At 40.8% G+C, this 6,590-nt stretch overlaps 1 long non-coding RNA gene across 1 annotated transcript in view; it reads right to left on the reverse strand.

Moving 5' to 3' along the window:
* Positions 1–5,388, reverse strand: part of LOC135969524 (uncharacterized) — an 85,892-nt gene extending 80,504 nt beyond the window's left edge. The window contains exon 1 of the long non-coding RNA XR_010584783.2: positions 5,293–5,388. This is a non-coding gene — a long non-coding RNA (uncharacterized lncRNA). The remainder of the gene's footprint in view (positions 1–5,292) is intronic.
* Positions 5,389–6,590: the final 1,202 nt, after the last annotated feature.

The following is a 6,590-nucleotide window of genomic DNA, read 5'->3' on the forward strand; positions in this document are numbered from 1 at the left end:
CAGAGTGAGACCATGTCTTAAAAAGAAAATTAATAATAATAATACTCCGGCTGAGGGCTGTAACTCCTGGGCAATAATAACAATAACATAACTATGAAATACCTAACATTTATTCAGCTCTCATTCTTTGCCATGTACTAGTTTAAATGTTTTCATGAACTAATTCACAATAATTCTATAAAGAAGACACTCTCGATCCCTCTCATTTTACAGATGAGAACACTAAGGCATAAAGTAATTTACTCAGCATCTCGCATCTAGTAGGTAGCAGAGCTGGGCTACAATCCCTGGCAGCTTGGCTTCAAAGACTGTGTGCCCAGCTTCTACACAAAACTTCTTAGAAATAAGCTTCCATTAGAATCTAAGGGGAGACCCAGAAGAAAGGAATTAACCTGAAGAACAGATTTGTGGAGGAACAATGCAGGGAAAGAGGGAGACCACCAGTGGACAAATGATTCCAATATGACTGAGTGACTTTCCCTGTGTCACCAAGTCATTCCAAGTCTAATCCCCTGTATTTCTTTCTTCTTTCTGCAAAAGTAGAGAAGGCATCACTGTAGTCAAGCTATCTCCACGAACTTGCCAAGGTTACTGATAAGGTTTGGATCTATGTCCCCACCCAAATCTCTTGTTCAATTGTAATCCCCAGTGTTGGAGATGGGGCCTGGTAGGAGGTGACTGGATCATGGGGGTGGATCCTTCATGGATGATTTAACACTATCCCCTTGGTGCTGTTTTGTGATAGAGGGTCTCATGAGATCTGCTTGTTTAAAAGTGTGTAAAACCTCCCACCACCCACCACCCTCTTGCTCCTTCTCCAGTCATGTGGCATGCCGGCTTTCCTTCTTTGGCTTCAGCCATGATTGTAAGTTTCCTGAGGCCTCCCCAGAAGCAGAGGCCACTACGCTTCCTGTACAGCCTATAGAAATGTGAGCCAATTAAACCTCTTCTCTTTTTAAATTACCCAGTCCCAGGTATTTCTTCATAGTAGTGTGCGAACAGACTAATACAGTTACTAACCTTTTCTTCCAAGGCATCTACTTTTGCTCTATCCATTCCTTCATTACTTTTGGTTTGTTTGTTTAATAATATATTTTCCCCCTGCTAGACTTGAGCTTTAAGTTGCTATTTTTCTTACCAATGTCTTGAAGACAAAAGACCAAAAGACTGACAAAAGACTGTTACCCTTTTGAAGAAAGGACTCAGTTTCAGCTTTCTTAAACAGAAAAGAGTCACAGGGTTGGTAAGATACACATAAGACAAATATCCCCTGTTCCTAGTGTTCCACTCGCCTATGAATGCTTACAGCCAATATTAGACTGGGCTCCCAACATTACATCTCTTCAGTGACACGTACTCAAAGCCACTTTTCCCAGTGAGAATCCCATAGCCCCCATGAGACTGGATCAGAAGCAGCTTCATTAGAACTTCCTCTAAGACAGCAATTCTCACCTCTAGGTGCAATTAGAATCACCTGGGGAGCTTTAAGAAAAAAACCCAAAGCCCACATTATGCCCCTGACCAATTGTAGCAGAATTTCTGGATTTGCAACCTAAGCAATAGTGTGGTTTAAAGCTCTCCTACTGATTCTAAATTGGTAGAGAACCACTTTCCTAAATAATGTGTGACCTAATTGTTAAAATATCACTTTCAAAAAGTAAAATCATGACTCTTATGCAAATATAAAATATATATGCCAAATTTATTCAGCTCACAATAAGTGAGCCAGTGGTATGGCAAATATTTATAAGCAATGGGCCGGGTGTGGTGGCTCATGCCTGTAATCCCAGTACTTTGAGAGCCGAAGCGGGCGGATCACAAGGTCAGGAGATCAAGACCATCCTGGCTAACATGGTGAAAACCCATCTCTACTAAAAATACAAAAACTTAGCTGGGCGTGGTGACAGGCGCCTGTAGTCCCAGCTACTTGGGAGATTGAGGCAGGAGAATGGCGTGAACCTGGGAGGCGGAGCTTGCAATGAGCCAAGATCGCGCCACTGCACTCCAGCCTGGGCAACAGAACGAGACTCCATCTCAAAAAAAAAAAAAAAAAAAAAAATATATATATATATATATATATATATGCTGGTTGGAATGTACAATGGTATAGTTGCTATGGAAAACTGTTTGGTGCATCCTCAAAAAATTAAGCATTAACTACACAACCCAGCAATTCCACTCCTAGGTAAATACCCAAAATAATTGGAAACAGGTATTCAAACACATACTTGAATGTTCATAGTATCACTGTTCACAACAGCCAAAAGGTAGAAATAACCTAAATGTCCATCAACAGATGAATGCATAAATGCAATATATATATATGCGCAATATATATATATACACACACACATATATATATATATGCAATGTTAGCTTAAGGTGGTTGTTTTAGATATAAAACTAGTTAATGTCACTCTCCAAAGCAAGCCACAGATTCAGTGCAATTCCTATCAAAATCCCACTGGTAGTTTTTGAAGAAATGAAAAAGGTCAATGGGATTGCAGTGGATCCTGAACTGTGATTCATATGGAATTACAAGGGGCTCTGAATAGGCTAAATAATCTTTAAAAGCAGAACAAAGTTGCAGGACTCAAACTTGCTGATTTAAACTCTTACTATAAAGCTATAGTAATCAGAACAGTATGGGACTGGCATAAGTGTAGACATATATATCAAGATAATTGAATAGAGAGTCCAGAAATAAACCCATTCATCCATAATCAATTGATTTTTTTACAAGTGTGCCAAGGCCGTTTAATAAGGTAAGAACAGTCTTTTCAACAAATGGTGCTGGGACAATTGATTATCCACATGCAAAAGAATGAAGTTGAACCCTTCTTACCACATGCCATATAAAAACACCTCAACATGGATCAAAGACCTAAATGTAAAAGCTAAAACTATAAAACTTAGAAATTATAGGAGTAAAACTTCATGATTTTGGATTTGGCAGTGGTTTCTTAGATATAACACCAAAAGCAAAAGCAACAAAATAAAAAATAGATAAATTTGACTTAATCAAGTGTGAGAAGACAACCAACAGAATGGGAGAAAATATTTGTGGATCATATATCTGATAATGGTTTAATATCTAGAATATAAAAAGAATTCCTACAATTCAAAAACAGAAAGACAAAAAACCCAATTTTAAAATGACAGAAGACTTAAACATTTCTCCAACAAAGACATACAAATGGCCAACAAGCACATAAAAAGATGTTCAATGTCGTTAGTCATTAGAGAAAAGCAAATTACAACCACAATGAGATAATACTGCACACCCACAAAGTTGGTCATAACCAAAAAAAAGGGGGGTGAGAGAGTAAGTATTGACAAAGATGTAAAGAAATTGAAATCTCCATACGTACATTGCTGGTTGGAATGTACAATGGTATAGTTGCTATGGAAAACTGTTTGGTGCATCTTCACAAAATTAAGCATTAACTACATGACCCAGCAATTCCACTCCTAGGTAAATACCCAAAAGAACTGGAAACAGGTATTCAAACACATACTTGAATGTTCATAGTATCACTGTTGACAATAGCCAAAAGGTAGAAATAACCTAAATGTCCATCAACAGATGAATGCATAAACGCAATGTAGTATACACATACAGTGGAATATTATTCAGCCCGAAAAATGAATAAAGTACTGATACATACTACAGCCAACACAGAGGAGCCTTGAAAACATTATGCTAGATGAAAGAAGCCAAATACAAAAGGTCACATATTACATGATTCTATTTATATAAACCATCTAGAATAAGCAAATCCATAGAGACAGAAATCAGATTAGTTTTTTCCAAGGATTAAGTGGATGGTGGGATGGGGAGTGACTGCTTAATGGGTACAGGATTTCAGGATTTCCTTTTGGAGTGATGAAAATGTTTTAGAACTAGATACAGGTGGTGGTCAAACAACATCGCAAAAATGATGAAAATGTTTTAGAACCAGATACAGGTGGTGGTCAAACAACATCACGAAAATATGAAATGCCACTAAATTGCATACTTTAAAATCGTTCATGAGGCCAGACACGGTGGGTCACACCTATAATCCTAGCACTTTGAGAGGCAGAGGTGGGAGGATTGCTTGGGCCCAGGAGTTCGAGACCCACCTGCACAACATAGGAAGCCCCTGAATCTACAAAACAAAAAAATTTTTTTTCCAGATGGGGTCTCACTCTGTTGCCCAGGTTAGAATGCAATAGCGAGATCTCTTGGCTCACTGCAAGCTCCACTTCCCAGGTTCACACCATTCTCCTGCCTCAGCCTCCCAAGTAGCTGGGACTACAGGTGCCTGCCACCACGGCTGGCTAATTTTTTTGTATTTTTAGTAGAGATGGGGTTTCACCGTGTTAGTCAGGATGGTATTGATCTCCTGATCTCATGATCCGCCCGCCTCGGCCTCCCAAAGTGCTGGGATTACAGGCGTCAGCCATTGCACCCGGCCAAAAAAAAAACTTTTTAATTAACCAGGCATGGTGGTGAGCACCTGTGGTCCCAGTAGGAGGCTAAGGTGAGAAGATTGGGAGGTCAGGGCTGCAGTGAGTCATGATTGCACCACTGCACCCCAGCCTGGGGGACAGAGCAAGACCCTGTCTCTCAATTAATTAATAAATTAAATTTTCAAATGAAATAGTTAATGATTAATTTATGTTATATTAATTTTACTCCATTTTTTAAAAAGAACTGGTTAATGTCCAGCGAGGCCATAAATTGTAACCCTTAGGGTTATCTGTTCCACCTGATGGAAACTAATTTCATCTGGCTAAACCCTATCAGACAAAAAATCTACAAGTTTACCTTTGCCCCTATGAGTTGTGAAATAGCCCTGACAAAAAAAAGTTAACCCAGCACTGTACTGAAAGAACACCCAGTAATCTCTTCCCTGTTTCCAAGTTTTAGGTACTTTTTCCAACATCATATAGAGTCCAAATTACCAGTTCAGATTTCACTCTTACTGAGCGTTACTTTCACCACGGAAGTGGGCTCCCTTTTGTTTTTGTTTTTAAAGTCAGTTGGTCTTATTCAGGGCTATCCCAGTCCATTAGAAATGTACTTAAACTAGAAAGGGAAAGTATTGGGATCTAGATTTCTTTATTCCCTGAAGATTTCTGGGACTATATACAAATTTTCCCACCTTTTCCCGGCAATCAACAAGCCTTCTGTGTGTGGATCTATCTACTTATCTATAGCATTGTTTTAGTCTGTTCTCACATTGCTGATAAAGACATACCTGAGATTGGGTAATTTATACAGGAAAAAGGGTTTAATGGACTTACAGTTCCACGTGGCCGGGGAAGTCTCACAATCATACTGGAAGCCAATGAGGAGCAAGTCACATCTTGGGCGGATGGCGGCAGGCAAAGAGAGAGAGCTTATACAGGGAAACTCCCATTTTTTTAAAACCATCAGATCTCGTGAGACTTATTCACCAATATGAGAACAGCACGGGAAAGACCCACCCCCAAGATTCAGTTATCTCCTACCGGGTCCCTGCCACATGTAGGAATTATGGGAGCTACAAGATGAGATTTGGGTGGGGGCACAGAGCCAAACCATATCAAGCATGTATTTTTGTATGCAACAATGGGTAAGAAAGAAGTATCATTCACTCTGCCTGCAGAGCTGGATTCTCAGCCCTTCACAAGTAAAGCAAATAGAAAGTCCTACGAAACGATTTCACCAAAAGATTGGGGAAGGAGGGTATAAAGAAAGAGAGAGGCCGGGCGCAATGGCTCATGCCTGTAATCCCAGCACTTTGGGAAGCCAAGGCGGGTGGATTACCTGAGGTCAGGAGTTCAAGACCAGCCTGGCCAACATGGTGAAACCCTGTCTCTACTAAAAATACAAAAATTGACCAGATGTAGTGGTGCCCACCCTTAATCCCAGCTACTCGGGAGGCTGAGGCAGGAGAATCACTTGAACCCAGGAGGTAGAGGTTGCAGTGAGCCGAGATCATGCCACTGCACTCCAGCCTGGGCGACAGAGTAAGACTGTCACACACACACACACAAAAAGCAAGGAGAGAGATGGAGAACTCACGAGAGCATGCAGACCCTGGAACACTTTTGTGTAGCACTTCATTTTTTTTTTTTTTTCTCTTTTGCAACCCAGTCTTGCTCTGTCTCCCAGGCTGTAGTGCAATGGTACGATCTCAGCTGACTGCAACTTCTGCCTCACAGGTTGAAGCAATTCTCCTGCTTCAGCTTCCTGAGTAGCTGTAATTACAGGCCTGTGCCACCACACCCGGCTAATTTTTTTTGTATTTTTCGTAGAGACAGGGTTTCACCATGTTAGCCGGGATGGTCTCGATCTCCTGACCTTGTGATCCGCCCACCTCAGCCTCCCAAAGTGCTGGGATTACAGGCGTGAGCCTTCCTCACAATCATGAGCTTCAGGAGGCTAAGGTGAGAGGATTGGGAGGTCAGGGCTGCAGTGAGTCATGATTGCACCACTGCAATTAAGACCAGTCTGGCCAACATGGTGAAACCCCATATCTATGCCCAGCTAGCACTTCAATTTTTACTAAATATTTTGGGGGAACAGAACCCTTTGAGAGTTTAAAGAAAGCTGAAGA

Source organism: Macaca fascicularis, chromosome 2 (genome assembly GCF_037993035.2).
Source record: "Macaca fascicularis isolate 582-1 chromosome 2, T2T-MFA8v1.1".
In the NCBI taxonomy this organism is placed as follows: domain Eukaryota; kingdom Metazoa; phylum Chordata; class Mammalia; order Primates; family Cercopithecidae; genus Macaca; species Macaca fascicularis.